Source organism: Hemitrygon akajei, chromosome 14 (assembly GCF_048418815.1).
Source record: "Hemitrygon akajei chromosome 14, sHemAka1.3, whole genome shotgun sequence".
NCBI lineage: Eukaryota > Metazoa > Chordata > Chondrichthyes > Myliobatiformes > Dasyatidae > Hemitrygon > Hemitrygon akajei.
The window spans coordinates 56,673,937-56,689,077 of NC_133137.1; the positions used below are offsets into that span (position 1 = coordinate 56,673,937).

At 37.7% G+C, this 15,141-nt stretch overlaps 1 long non-coding RNA gene across 1 annotated transcript; it reads right to left on the bottom strand.

The window, feature by feature from the left end:
- Positions 1 to 505: 505 nt before the first annotated feature.
- On the bottom strand, positions 506 to 14,928 carry LOC140738994 (uncharacterized). The gene is made up of 3 exons (XR_012101517.1): positions 14,786 to 14,928; positions 14,224 to 14,418; positions 506 to 913 (listed from the first exon to the last, which is right to left on the bottom strand). It is a non-coding gene; the product is annotated as an uncharacterized lncRNA (long non-coding RNA).
- Positions 14,929 to 15,141: the final 213 nt, after the last annotated feature.

The window sequence follows — 15,141 nt, forward strand, 5'->3', positions numbered from 1 at the left end:
TCCAATTCTCATTTGCAGATGCGCTGAGAAAATTGATTCCTTAAAAGTCTAAATCAATAGCAATATTGATTAATATTGAGTTCTCAGATCTCATCAGTTGGGAGGACATGTAATTGTGACCTCAGGTTCTTCCTACTTGGCAAGGTGCAGCTAACCAATGTCCTGCTGGCTGCTTAGTTCCAATGATAAAGCAAATAGAATGAAACTTATCTAAACTCAGCACTGGCTTCAGTTGGTAACACTGAAGAAAATGCCATTTCATACTACTGAACCAATGAATCTTATCTCTTACTAAAATGAAGTTTCTTTCCAGGCATCTCTGTTTTAAAGCCTGCGAGAGGACAGCAACAAAATTAATTGTGAATACACAATTTCTCTGCTGTCTGGTTTGGGAATTTTGGAGCTGAATAGCAGGCTTCTGCACATGCCTTGCATCTTACTGTGTGTACTAATTCTCAATAGTCTTGAAAAGAATCCAAAGAATTTAAGTATTACAGATATGTATGTGGTATCAACAGCTTTATTTAAATTAAAAACATGCAGCATACTTCTTACATAAAGCAACAAACCTGATCATATCCATACTATATTTGAAAGCAGAAGCAAATATCCAGGAATAGTGAAACAGGGCACAACTGCTTGAAATTCTAAAACAGACGAACACTTTCAACCTCTACCGAGACTGGAGCAATAGTAATAATGCATTAACTTTTAGAACATAAGCCAGGGTTGCTCTGCGTTCTCACGTTGTGGGTAAGGCAGGAACTCTCCGCTGTACGGTCACATGCTGTCTCTCTTGCCAAAGGAGTTTGGACCCACATCTGTCCGTGCGGTACTTGGGACTTGATGCAAAAGTTTATACAGACGTGCCATCGTACAGGTGCTAATGACGCATCCTCGTGGCTTTAAGTTTCTGCAAGAATAAATTAAGAAAATAAGTGCCCTTGATTAGACTAACAATAAAACACAGAACTGTACAGAGCAGGAACAGGCTCCTTGCCCCAAAATGGTCTGCTATATTCAGATATGTTCATAGGTTATATTCAGTTATATCAGAGTGCTTATTCAAGAACTAATCATACTCATACAAGAAGAACACACACACATTTTAATATGAATCTACAACACTAAAGGAAATTTAGCAAAAGGAAGAGGCCAGAATTGGGTGTTGGTATCACTGTCTTATATAATGTGTAGTTTGTTGGTAAGTGCAGCAGTACTTTGCAAACACATAAAATTATTATACATTAATAAGTAAATATTACACATTACTAAGTAAAGAAGAGCAAAGTAGTGTTCACGAGTCCATGGACCATTTATAAATCTGATGGCTGGGGTTGGGGGAGATGGGACAAATCTGTTTGAATCATTGAGTGTGGGTCTTCAGGCCCCTGTACCTCTGCCCTGATAGTAGTAATGAGCACAGGGCTTGCCCCAGATGGTGAGGATCCTTATTGATAGATGTTGTACTCTTCAGGCACTAGCCCTTGAAGATGTTCTTGATAATGGAGAGGGTTGTCTCTCTAAGGAGAGGCTGAGTCTGCAATCTTTTGTAAGCTCTTGCAATCCTGTACAATGGAGTAACCATACCAGACTGTGATGCAGCCAGTCAGAATTCTCTCCATTTTACATCTATAGGAATTTGCAAGAGGCTTTGCAAAATGATTCTTCTTCCCACACTTACTGCAGGACTTTCCATAAGCAGGAGACTTCCTTGGGATGTGTCTGCCTCCATCTTTGTTGTTTGAGCCTGTCTCTTTGCTACGCAGTTGCTTTGTGAAATGCCATGTGCTTTGCTCCTCTGTTTTCACAGCTTGCACTGTCACCTGTTTGGTGCATCCCCCTAGCTTGTACTTGTGTGGTCTCTGCACATATTCACAGCCTTTTTTAACGTTAAATCTTTTTCCCAAAGCAATCTTCCTTGGAGTTCATTATGTAGGATTCCACAAACTATTTTGTCTCTGACTAGTGAGTCGCTCAAGTCTCCAAACTCACAGGACATATTCAGTATGTGAAGCTTAGCTAAGTATTGGTCAAAGCTGACACCTTCCTTCTGTTCAGAGGAAAAGAACTTGCATCTCTCAAATGTGACGTTTTTACTTGGGGAAAAAATGCTCCTCAAATCTTGTTATCAGAGTGTCCAAAGTAAAGGCTGTCTCATCAACTTGAAAGCTGTTGTAGATGTCGAAAGCATCTTCGCCAATTAGATGTAAAAATATGGATGCTTTAAATTTTTCCTCCAATCCACTAGATCTAGTCACTGCTAAATACTGTGCATCATTGAAGCATTAGGTTATCAGTTAAATTCCTGGTAAACTGCGTAGGAGTGGGAGGAAGGTTATCTATTGTCTAATTTTCAGGCTCTCACCTGGCAGCCACTTGGTGAACCCTGTTACCTTTGGCAGCTTCAAAGGGTGACCTCTTCCTCATCACTCAGATCTGCACAGTAGCTAAGTCACTGGGAACAAGAATAACTCATTTGAAGAGAAACAATATGCAAAGTTATGAAGGATGGCAAGGTCATGTCAGGGTTAGCACAACACTAATACAGTGCCAGTGGCCCGGATTTAATTCCACCACTGTTTTTCCATGAATGCATGTGTTTCATCTGGGTGCCACGGTTTCCTCCCATATTTTAAAGACATACGGGTTTGTAGGTTAATTGGTGACATGAAGTAGTTGGGCAGTGCAGGCTCATTGGTCTGGTAGCACCAGTTACCAGACTAAGTAAATAATGAAAAGGAAAACGAAAAGCAGGAAAATCTTTAGGGGCTGCTCAAAAGGCAGTAGTATGTTTTGGCTTCCATTTCTGTCAAGTTGGATCTGATTTATCATTTACTGCCTTCCCCCATGAAGCTTAACAAATCCAGACTGTCCCAAGGACAGTCCTGATGAAGGGTCTCAGTTTGAAATCTTGACTGTTCATTTTCCTACATAGATGCTGCCTGACCTAATGAGTTCCTCCTGTATTTTGTGTGTGTGGCTGTCCTGAGGTAACAAAGATCCGTGCATACGTTTCTTCTGTGTAGGCCACTATTGCCTCAACATTAACAATTCTTAACACTCTTGTTCAAATCCTTCAATGACCTCACCTCTCTCATTGCTGTAATCTTCTTCAAACCCCCTGTTCACAGAGAAGTTTTTGTTCCTCCACCTCTTGTGCCTTCTCCTTTCTTTAATCACCAGGCCTTTAACCATTTAGGCTCCAAGCATTGTTAAGCCATCCAGTAAGTTGGTCTCCTTATTGTTCTCCCTCCCCTTAATATTATGTTTAAACTGCACCCGTTTGATCATGTACGTGGTTCCCATTACTCATAATTCCTTCATTAATCTCAGAATCAGGTTTATTTTCAATGTCACACATGATGTGAAATTTGTTGTTCTGCAGCAGCAGCACATTGCTAAATTACTAAAACTTACAGAATTAAAAAATATAAACTTTAGCCTAATTTTAAACGCAAAGTACACTGCAGATGCTGTGGTCAAATCAAGACGTACAAACAAGCTGGACGAACTCAGGAGGTCGGGCAGCATCCGTTGACACGAACAGTCGACAGATGCTGCCCAACCTGTTGAGTTCATCCAGCTTTTTTGTACGTCTTGATTAGCCTAATTTTAGCCCTGTGGCATACTGTGGAACAGTTTATCTTGTCAAGGGCACCATACAACTACAGATGTTAAAGTAACTGGCTTATAATTATCTGCCTTTTGCCTACAGCCTTTATTGAACAGTAGCGTGACATTCACCTTCTTCCAATCTGCTGGGACCTACCCAGAGTCCAGAGAATTTTGGTAAATTATCACCAAAGCCTCCATTATAACTTCTGCCATTACTTTCAGTACCCTAGATGCACTCTATCAGGACTAGGGGACTTATCTATCTTAAAGGCTACAAGTTTGTTCAGTACTACCTCTCTAGTGATAACTATTGTATTGAGGTCCTCACCTCCCAACGCATCCATAACATCTCTCTTTGGCATGTTAGGAGTGTCCTGCACTGTGACGAGCAAGACAAAATAGTCATTCAAAGACTTTGCCATTTCCCCGTTATCCAATATCAATTCCCCCTTCTCTGCTTTTCTGCTTAATATAATTATAAAAACTTTTACTATCTGTTTTTATATTTTGTGCTAGTTTATTTTCATAATCTAGCTTCCCATTACTTAATGCTCGCTTAATGATTCTTTGTTGGTTTTTAAAGTTTTCCCAATCTTCCAGTTTCCCACTACTCTTGGCGATTTTGTACACATGACCTTTAGTTTGATTCCTTCTTTTATTTCCTTAGTTATCCAAAGTTGGCTCTCCCCACCCTTAATGTCCTTGTTTTTAACTGGAATATACTTTTGTGGAGCACCGTGAAAAATCTCTTTGAATGTTTCCCACTGTTCCTCAATCGTCCCACCATATAGCCTGCGTTCCCAGTCTACACTAGCCAAACCCTCCCTCATCCCCTTGTAGTCTCCATTGTTTAGGCAGAATACACTGGTTTTCAATTGAACCATTGCACCCTCCATTTGTATGAGAAACTCAGTTATGCTGTGATCACTCTTTCCACAAGGATCCCTAACTACAAGATCACTAATTTTACCTGTCTCATTGCACAGGACCAAATCTAAGATAGCACATTCCCTTGTAGGTTCAGTAACATGCTGTTCAAGAAAGCTATCAAGGATGCATTCTATGAAGTCCTCAAGACTGCCTCGACCAACTTGATTGACCCAATCTATGTGCAAGTTTAAGTCCCCCATGATAATTGCTGTTTCATTCTTACATGCCTCAGATATTTCTCTGTTTATTGCCTCTGCTACTGTAATGTTATTATTCAATGGCTGATAGACAACTCCCTCCAGTGATTTTTCCTCTTTACTATTCCTAATCTCTACCCAGATGGATTCAACATTCTGCTCCTTAGATCTTCTCTCTCTTTCAATCTTTTTATTAATATTTAGAATATTATGAATGAGATACAATTCAAATAATGGTAAGGGATTACAAATATATAGACTCCCATTATACATAAAGAAATACATAAACAATGAATACAGCATAAGTAAGTTTCCCAAAACATAAACCATATAGTATATATATGAACAAGGTAAGTTTAGATATTCCATAATATATAGTATAAAAAAGAGAATTAAAAAAATCTATCTAAGAAAGTTAGCTAATCTACTAATCTAGTATCAAGAAAAAGAAAAAAAAACAAAGAAAAAAAAACTAAAAAAAACTTTTAAAAAAGAGAAAAAAAAAGTATCTCACGAGCATACATAAACATCAATGACGTCAACTCCGATCCTCTCAACATACATACGATTTCTAGCTGAAAAAAAACCGATAAGCCTGGCACAGGGCCATTACATCATATGAAAATATTGAATAAATGGTCTCCATATCTTTTCAAATTTAATAGAAGTATCAAATACAGCACTTCTAATTTTTTCTAAATTTAGACATAACATAGTTTGAGAAAGCCAATGAAATACCGTGGGAGGATTAATTTCCTTCCAATTCAACAAAATAGATCTTCTAGCCATCAAAGTGAGAAAAGCAATCATTCGACAGGCGGAAGGAGATAAGTGAAGTAAGTCCATCATCGGTAAACCAAAAATTGCGGTAATAGGATGGGGTTGTAAATCAATGTTCAATACCGCCGAAATAATATCAAAAATATCTTTCCAATATTTTCTCAAAAGTGGACATGACCAAAACATATGAGTTAAAGAAGCGATTTCTAATTGACATCTGTCACAAATAGGGTTTATATGAGAATAAAAATGAGCTAATTTATCCTTGGACATATGGGCCCTATGTACAACCTTAAATTGTAATAATGAATGTTTGGCACATATAGATGATGTATTAACTAATTTAAGAATTCTATCCCAATTCTCAATAGGAATAATAAGATTAAGTTCTCTTTCCCAATCATTTTTGGTCTTATCAAAGGGCACTGAACGTATCTTCATAATTATATTATAAAGTTTTGATATAAGCCCTTTTTGAAAAGGGTTTAATTCAAACAAACTTTCCAAAGTATCTGAAGACAGAGAATTTGGGAACGAAGGAAGTACCGTACTTAAAAAATGCCTAACCTGTAAGTATCTAAAAAAATGAAATCTAGGCAAATTATATTTATTAGCTAGTTGCTCAAAGGACATAAAACAGTTGTCCAAAAATAAGTCGGAAAATCTTAATAATCCCTTAGTTTTCCAAGCCAAAAAAGCATGATCTATAATTGAGGGGTGGAAAAAACAATTAGATACAATAGGACTATTTAACACGAATTGAGTCAACCCGAAAAATTTCCGAAATTGAAACCATATACGTAAGGTATATTTAACTATCGGGTTGTCAATTTGCTTCGGCAATTTAGAAAGAGCAAAAGGGAGAGATGTCCCTAAGATAGAACCCAGAGCATAAGCAGAAACCGATTTGGTTTCCAAACTCACCCAATGAGGGCCAAAAGGACCATCCCATTCTTTCAACCAACATATCAAATATCTAATATTAACTGGCCAATAATAAAATCTGAAATTGGGTAATGCCAACCCACCATCCTTCTTTGTCTTCTGTAAGTATATTTTACCTAACCTGGGATTTTTATTCTGCCATATATATGAAGAAATTTTTGAATCAACATTAGTAAAAAAGGATTTCGGAATAAAAATTGGTACCGCTTGAAAAACATATAAAAATTTAGGTAAAATAACCATCTTAATAGCATTAATCCTACCTATCAGAGATAAAGATAATGGTGACCACTTAGTAAACAAACCTTTAATCTGATCAATTAAGGGTAAAAAATTAAACCGAAATAATTCTTTATGGTTTTTGGTAATTTTAATCCCTAAATAAGTAAAAGAATCATTAGCTAATTTAAAAGGTAAAATACCATAATTTGGGACCTGTCTATTCAAAGGAAACAATTCACTCTTATTAAGATTTAACTTATACCCAGAAAACTCACTAAATTGAGCCAACAATGATAAGACTGCTGGAATAGATTTCTCAGGATTAGAGATGAATAATAATAAATCGTCTGCATATAAAGATACCTTATGAATATCTGTTCCACGATTAATACCCAAAATATCCTGTGATTCTCTGATGGCAATTGCCAAAGGTTCTAAAGCGATGTTAAATAGTAATGGACTAAGAGGACAACCTTGTCTAGTGCCCCGAAATAAACGAAAAAATGGAGATCTTTGATTATTAGTAAACACCGAGGCTACTGGAGTTTGATATATCAGTTTAATCCAAGAAATGAAGGTCGGACTGAAATTAAACTTCTCCAACACATAAAATAAGTAAGGCCATTCAACTCTATCAAATGCTTTTTCCGCATCTAATGAAATAACACATTCTGAAGTATTATGTGAAGGAGTATAAACAATATTCAATAATCTCCTAACATTGAAAAAAGAATAGCGATTTTTAATAAAACCGGTTTGGTCTTCCGAAATAATTTGGGGTAATACCTTCTCCAACCTAGAAGCCAGCAACTTGGAAAAAATCTTAGAATCCACATTCAATAAAGATATTGGTCTGTAGGATGCACAATCAGTAGGGTCTTTATCTTTCTTCAGTATTAAAGAAATGGAAGCTCTATAAAAAGATTGTGGCAACTTCCCCAATCTAATTGCTTCTTCAAAAACCTTGCATAGCCAAGGAGATAGAGTATCAGAAAAACATTTAAAAAATTCTACTGTATACCCATCTGGACCTGGTGCTTTCCCAGAATTCATTGAGGAAATAACCCCTTTAATTTCCGCATCCGTAAACGGAGTATCTATTACTGAAAGATCATCAGATGATAGTTTTGGAAAATTCAATTCCCCGAGAAAATCACACATGGTATTATGATCCTGAGGGAATTCAGATTTATACAGGGAGGTATAAAAGTCTTGAAAAGACTTATTTATGTCATCATGGTTAACTGTCAAATCCCCATTCTGCTGTCGAACCTTAGTAATCTGGCGTTTAACTGAAACATTCTTCAGCTGACTAGCTAACAGTTTTCCTGATTTATCACTATGTATATAGAAATCAGATCTGGTTTTCATTAATTGATTTTCTATCGGAGATGTAAGTAATAAACTATGTTCCATTTGAAGTTCAACCCTTTGTTTATAAAGTTCCATGCTAGGAGTAGTCGAATATTTCTTGTCAATCTCTTTAATTTTATCAACCAGTAAAAGAGTTTCCTTCTTAATGCGTTTTCTCAGACCAGCAGAATACGAGATAATCTGTCCACGTATATATGCTTTTAAAGTGTCCCAAAGTGTTCCGCATGAGATATCCTCCGTGGAATTAGTTGAAAAGAAGAAATCAATCTGTTCCTTCATAAATTTAATAAAGTCCGGTTCTTGCAATAAGGTAGAGTCAAATCGCCATTGTCTAGCATTTAAAGCTGTATCCGTAAAATTAATAGAAAGTTTTAATGGAGCATGGTCAGAAATAGCTATAATATCATAATTACAACCAATTACCGATGGAATAAAACAAGAGTCAATAAAAAAATAATCAATTCTCGAATAGGAGTGATAAACATGTGAGAAAAAAGAAAACTCTTTGTCATTAGGATGACGAAATCTCCAAATATCAAAAACTCCATTATCAGTCAAAAAGGAGTTAATACAAGTGGCCGACTTATTGGGTAGAGTCTGAATAGGTGTAGATTTGTCCATCAAAGGAATTAAACAACAATTAAAGTCACCACCCATTATTAACTTATATTCATTTAAATTAGGTAAAGAAGTAAATAAGGACTTAAAAAAGTCAGGACAATCCACATTCGGGGCATAAACATTAACCATAGCAACCTTTTTATTACCGAGTAAACCCGTAATTAACAAAAATCTACCATTCGGATCCGAAAGGATATCGTGTTGAACAAATGCAATAGAGGAGTCAATAAAAATTGAAACTCCCTTAACTTTGGCATTCGAATTCGAATGATACTGTTGACCCCGCCAAGACCTAAAAAAGCGATATTTGTCCTCCTTCCTCACATGAGTTTCTTGTACAAAAATAATATGAGCATTAAGTCTTTGGAATACTTTGAAAATCTTCTTTCGTTTAATCGGATGGTTTAATCCATTAGTATTCCAAGACACAAAGTTAATGGTTTGAGCCATGTTTCTAAAGTCATCCCTTTGGTATATAAAGGGTTAACCATGTTATAAACTCATGCATCCGGAAGAGGGACAAAAATAAAGAGCGGACCCGGAAGTGACGACATCGTAGACATATTTGTAGTTCAAGAACAGCCCAAGTAAAAAAACTAAAACAAATTGATAAGAGAAAAATTAAAAAAGAAAACAGACCAACCCCCACCCCCGTATGAAAAAGAAAAAAAGCCAAAATATGGCTAGAAAAAAGAAAAAATGAAACTAACTCTACCCCCATATCAGCGGCAGACCACTCCGTGTTTAACGGATATATATAAAAAACCACCCGAACTTTAAGAATTATGATCGCAGTACTAAAAACTGCGCTTCTTAATATGCTGAGTTGTAAAGAAAAAGGGAATAAAATCATTAAAAGTTTATAAATCGGGTTATAACCCAAACAAATCAAGAAGTATTTAAACTATGATAAGCGATGCATTATAGGAAGAAGACGAAAAAAGAAACAATAACGCCATCTTAAACTAAACCAATACTTTGCAAAAAACCATTATCTTGATATTAAACAAAAAATTCACTTCGAAAGGTTAAAAATATACCTTCAAGGGAACAAAAATAATAGACAAAAATATAGTATAGTAGTTAAAGTGTATAAGACAGAGCGATTAATATAACGAAAACACACTTTAACTTAAATATGAAGTATAGGATAAACCTACACCAATAACCAGAGACTAACCCTGGTTTAAGAAATCGAAAACCATCTTTCACGATCAGAATCACTCATTTAATGGAGAGTAGTAACTGTATCAGTAGGGAAGTTCTCCTCCAAATACTTTTTCGCTTCAAAGGTAGACAAAAATACTTTACGCGGAGCATTCGGGGGGGAGATCCTGAGCTTCGCCGGGTATAAGAGCGCAGGTTTTAGATTTTTCTCATAACATTCAGACATCAGAGGTTTAAAAAGCAGCCTTTTTTTCATAACTTCTGGGCTGAAATCTTGCACCAAACGAAAACAATAATCACGAAATTTAATCATCCCAGCCCTTCGAGCTTCACGAATGAGTTGTTCTTTATCGTGTACGTAATGAAATCGGACGATTACCACCGGGGGCTTATCTGAAACCGTCGGTGATCGACTCCAAATTCTATGTGCTCGGTCAAGTAGCGGAGGGTTTACTGGAAAAACCGACGGAAACGCATCTTTTAGAAATTGAGCAAAGTATTTCGAAGGATTGCCTTGTTCTATGCCGTCTGGGAGACCAAGTATGCGTAGGTTCTGTCTTCTGGACCGATTCTCCAAATCGACACTCTTGGCTTTAAGTGTCTCCACCAGTTTAATAGTCGAAATTAAATCCTGTTGCAATTTTTCAATTGTCAAATCTCGTTTCCGAGCTTCTTCTTGCAGCAATGTGATAAGCGCTTGCTGCTGGTTAATTACTGAATCCGTCTTAACCATATAATCTTGAAAAACCTTTATATCTCGTTGAAAAGCCTGACGTTGTTCCTCAAATTTTTTATCCAAAAGCTCCATAAGCAGTTCATAAGTTAACTCAGTGCGTTGCGGTTGAGCTGGCTTCTTTCCATTACCGTTCAGGTTTCGCCCCGGTTCTCGTCCTTTGGATCTAAGAGCCATTTCTGTTTCCTTAGATCTTATATCGCCTCTCACCATTGCCCTGATATCATCCTTAATTAAGAGCACTACCCGCCTCCCTTATCTTCCTGCCTATCCTTCTGTATTACTTGATATCCTTTGATATTTAATTCCCCACCCTCTCCACCCTGCAACACGTCTCTGTAAAGCCACTAAATCAAACCCCTACGTACTGATTTGTGCTCAAGTTCACTGATCTTATTTCGAATACTATGGGCATTCAGATAAAGTGCCCTTCCACTGTTACGAACCCCGTAACTGGGTCACTTACCAGCAAAGATAGAGAGGTCCGTTGAAGTCTGATGGTACTATTTTTAACAGTATTTATTGATAAAAATACACAAAAATAATATCAATGCAAACATACAGATAATATACATCGTCAATACTAAATTTAAAAGTGCGGGTATAATAATAATCAATAAGAAATAGCTCTATCGTTGTCTAGGGGATAATGTATTGTCCGATGGAAATATAAAAGTCACTCAGTTCATTCAGGCTGCAGCATTTTGGTTGGAGAGAGAGACAGATTTTTGAAACTTGCCGGCTTTCCTTTATCCAATCTTGATCCGTATTCGTCCTTTAGCGAGGCCGTTCCGTGGAAGACTTGTCATCCGGGCAAGGATGGACACACACGAGCCCCCACCAGTCTCATACGTTTCTCCTGGTGCGTCTAAAGGGGTTGTTCCCCCTTTATCCTTTTATCCTTACTCACGGGGTCTCAGATGTCAATCAGGTTGGGATGATGCAATCCCTCAACCAGCCCACTCTGGTCATTCCCTGAGGGCTTCAATGAATAGTACAGTACTCAATACACAATTCCGTCTCCAAGAGACAATAGTCGTCATCAATGGTTCCGCCTTTCTGGGGCCAGGACACACATTCCAAACCCTTGTGGATTCTGCCTGTCTCTCTCTCATTTCCTGGGTCCCAGGCCCGAATTAATAGCGATCTTGCGATTCTCAAAAAGGAGGGGGCTACTTTGTACCCTTCAGCCCCTCAGAGTTGTGGCACATTCGTAACACCACTCATTGTGCTTTTAAAACCTTGTAATCTTCTACTCTTTTTGCACTTGACTTTTCTTTATTCCTGTCTTACTTTTCTCTTTTTTATCTGTTGCTTTTTTAAAATCTTTATCCATACTTTTACTTTATCCATACTTCTCTAAACTGTTGAACCCACCCCCCTACTATTTAGTTTAAACCCCTGTCCACAGTCCCAGTTATGCAATTCACTAGGATCCAGGTCCCAACATAGTTCAGATAGAGCCTGTCCCAATGGTACAGCTCCCTTCTTCCCCAATACTGGTGCCAATTTCTCATGAATTCAAACCACTTCTCCCACACCAATCCTTGGGCCACACATTTAACTCTCTAATCTTTTTGATCCCATGCCAATTTGCCCGTGGTACAGGTAGTAATCCAAAGATTACCACCTGTATTGACTGGTCTGGTGTCGCATGAGCAAGATTTTAAACAATGGTGCAAACTTTTGCAATTTCTTTCTTATAAAATATACATGCTTCACTGCTCAAGTGAGACAACAGATCGGCAATAGGCAAAAACCCATTGCATCCGTTATGGAAATGAAAATCTATAGATGTTAGAAGTCTAAAACAATAGTTGAGAGAAGCTGGAAACATTCATCATGTCAAGTGGCATCTGTGAAAGGAGAAACAGGACAAAGTTTTCTAAATCTTTGCAGGACTGAAACACAAAGGCTTCTGTCGATGTTGGAAATCTAGAACAACACACACATAATGCTATGGGTACTTAGCAGTCTAAGCCCAATCATTGGAGAAGAATAAGCAGCTTTAAGCATGCCTTGGAGTCCTTTACACCCAACCAAGAGAGCAGCAAATGTTTAAAGTTTCACCCAGTTGTCATGACTTCTGTCAGTGAAGTACTTACTCAGTGCGATATTGAACAAGGAGCACAGCTTAATCACTGTGACAGAGGCAAGAGATTTAGGATGTTTCTCCTTGAGCTTTGAAGGCTGAGAGGCAAAATGATAGAAGTGTATAAAATTAAAAGAAACATTGATAAGGTAAGCAATAAGAATCTTTTTCCAGGGTAGGAATGAAAAATACTAGAGAGCAAATACTCAATTTAAGTTAGGAGGTGAGTTTGCAAGGCTTTTTTTTTCTGCACAGTTACAGGTACCACAGCAATTGTTGGAGTCTGATAGGACAGCCGTTTCATAGACTTGAAGCACCACTTTTCTGTTCTTTTGGAATGTTAACACTGAGGGAGTGCTGGCATTGATCCCAGGAGAAAGTTGGATATAACGGCATTGAAATGCAGAGGAAATTTCGGAGCAATCACTGTGTAGGTCCCCAGCACAGTACCAGGAAGCATCTCCATGAAAATGTCCATCTTCGCCCTACTTGAAACCCCTCATTTATTTTCAACCAGTAAATCAAACTCATTTTCCTCGAAATGTCCATAAAGCTTTTATTCAAGTTTAAGTGCAGTAATAATTCCAGTCAAACAAAGCAGAAAGTAAGAGGGTTACAGGCAGCTAATGCCTCCTAATAGAGATGATAAGGAAAATAAGGCATAGTTTCCCTTGTATCTCTGCCCGATGTTGAATTAATTGATGTTATTAAGATTCTCCCTAACACTTCCATTTCTCTGAAGACCTTTGCATCAATTTAAAAGGAACAAAATCCGTAAGAACAATGTATTACAATCTCAAAATACAATTACTATATTGTGTGTGACAGGCATTCCCGGGACTCTGTCCTGCAGTGATGACAGAAAGTACAATTAACTTGCTGCTAAATTCTTGCAATCCTTTGTTGGCTACCAATACTCACACTGCTAACAAGAAAATGATTTATTGATAATTTGTATCGGCACTGGCCAAGTGTTTACATAATTGGAAACATCAATAGCATATATTAATATAGCGTCCTAGCTACTCCGCATTTGGCTTCCGGTATCATTTAAAGTTGATTCTCAAGTTCCTTTACTTCATTTGAAAGCTGCCAATGCAACCGGAGTGCATCACTGGATCGTTTTTGTTTTATAATCCTGCTCCAGTTCTTAAGTCTTTTTCTGCCGATCTCTTATAATTAAACAATCTCTCTCAAAAGATGATTGACAGGTCAGCTTTTTTGAACTGAGTCCCTTAACTACGGAATTCAATACCTAAAACTATAAGGGGTGCAGACATAGTTGACACTTATAAATGCCAACTCAAAACTCATTTATAACTTGCTTTTAACTAACATCTTTTTGTCTTTTATTTTCAGTTTTTATTTTTATGTCGGGACTTTATCTCATTGTAAAATATTTTGAACTATATCGTCTGTATGAAAAGCGCTCTATAAATAAATTACCATTACTGTACTATGTGATTATCAATACCAGCATTATATTCATATTAAACATCATCGATCAATATATAATCCAGAGAAAGTGGTAATAATACACAGACCTGCCTGGGACAGCCTGTACTCCGTCCGGCGAGCTGAGGTGGAAGACAAAGGCGACAAGGAGGACGGTGAAGAGTTTCAGCCAGTTCATGACTTTTAAATGTGGAGTTACAAACAAGTAGGAAGACGTTGGGAGAAACTTTTAGCGACAAACTGTGAACCTCCTTATCTTGCGTTGGAACAACTTCTACCGCACTCTGTTTACAGATAAAGGTGAAGAAGCGGTTTATAATTCAGATTCTAGCCGTCTGCATCGAATGTGATAAATCACTTAACGTTTTGCGTTATTTCCCATCTGCAAAATCAGATTGGACATTCGTTGCAAACATTAATTCTTCCAGATCGCTGCATTATACAATATTCATTTAAACATATTTACATTAACATTCACTAACGCATGTCCACAAGCAAAAAAAATCGCCAATGTTCTAATTGTAGACGTGGTTACGAGCTAGGGTGTGGGACATGATTCATTCGGGGAAACCGGAGATGGACGCGAATCCAAATAGATAAGGGCATTTTGAGAGAGAGTTCAGTTTGAAGTGCGATTTGTTAGATACTTACGGGAAGTAGCGCCAACACCTCAACTGGAATTCAGACTCTCCCGAAGCCCTCTCTTTCTCGAGTATGCTGGTTTCTGCTCTCTTGTCGTGTTTCCCATTGCTGGCGATTGCTTCGGGTCTTTTATAGCCCAGCACCTCTCGGTGATATTTTGACATCAGTCGGCTGAAAAGACACCCAGTGAAGGAACTTGATAAATCCCCTGTGGACAGTCAGTGCCCTGGATACAGTCCAGGCGTCAACACACCAGTCAGTCTAACCCAGAACGATTTAGCAGGAGTTGCAACGGCAGAGCTCGGTACTTCTTTCATTGCCAACACCCACTTTGTAGAGTTTACAACTGAAGTTAAGATGATGAT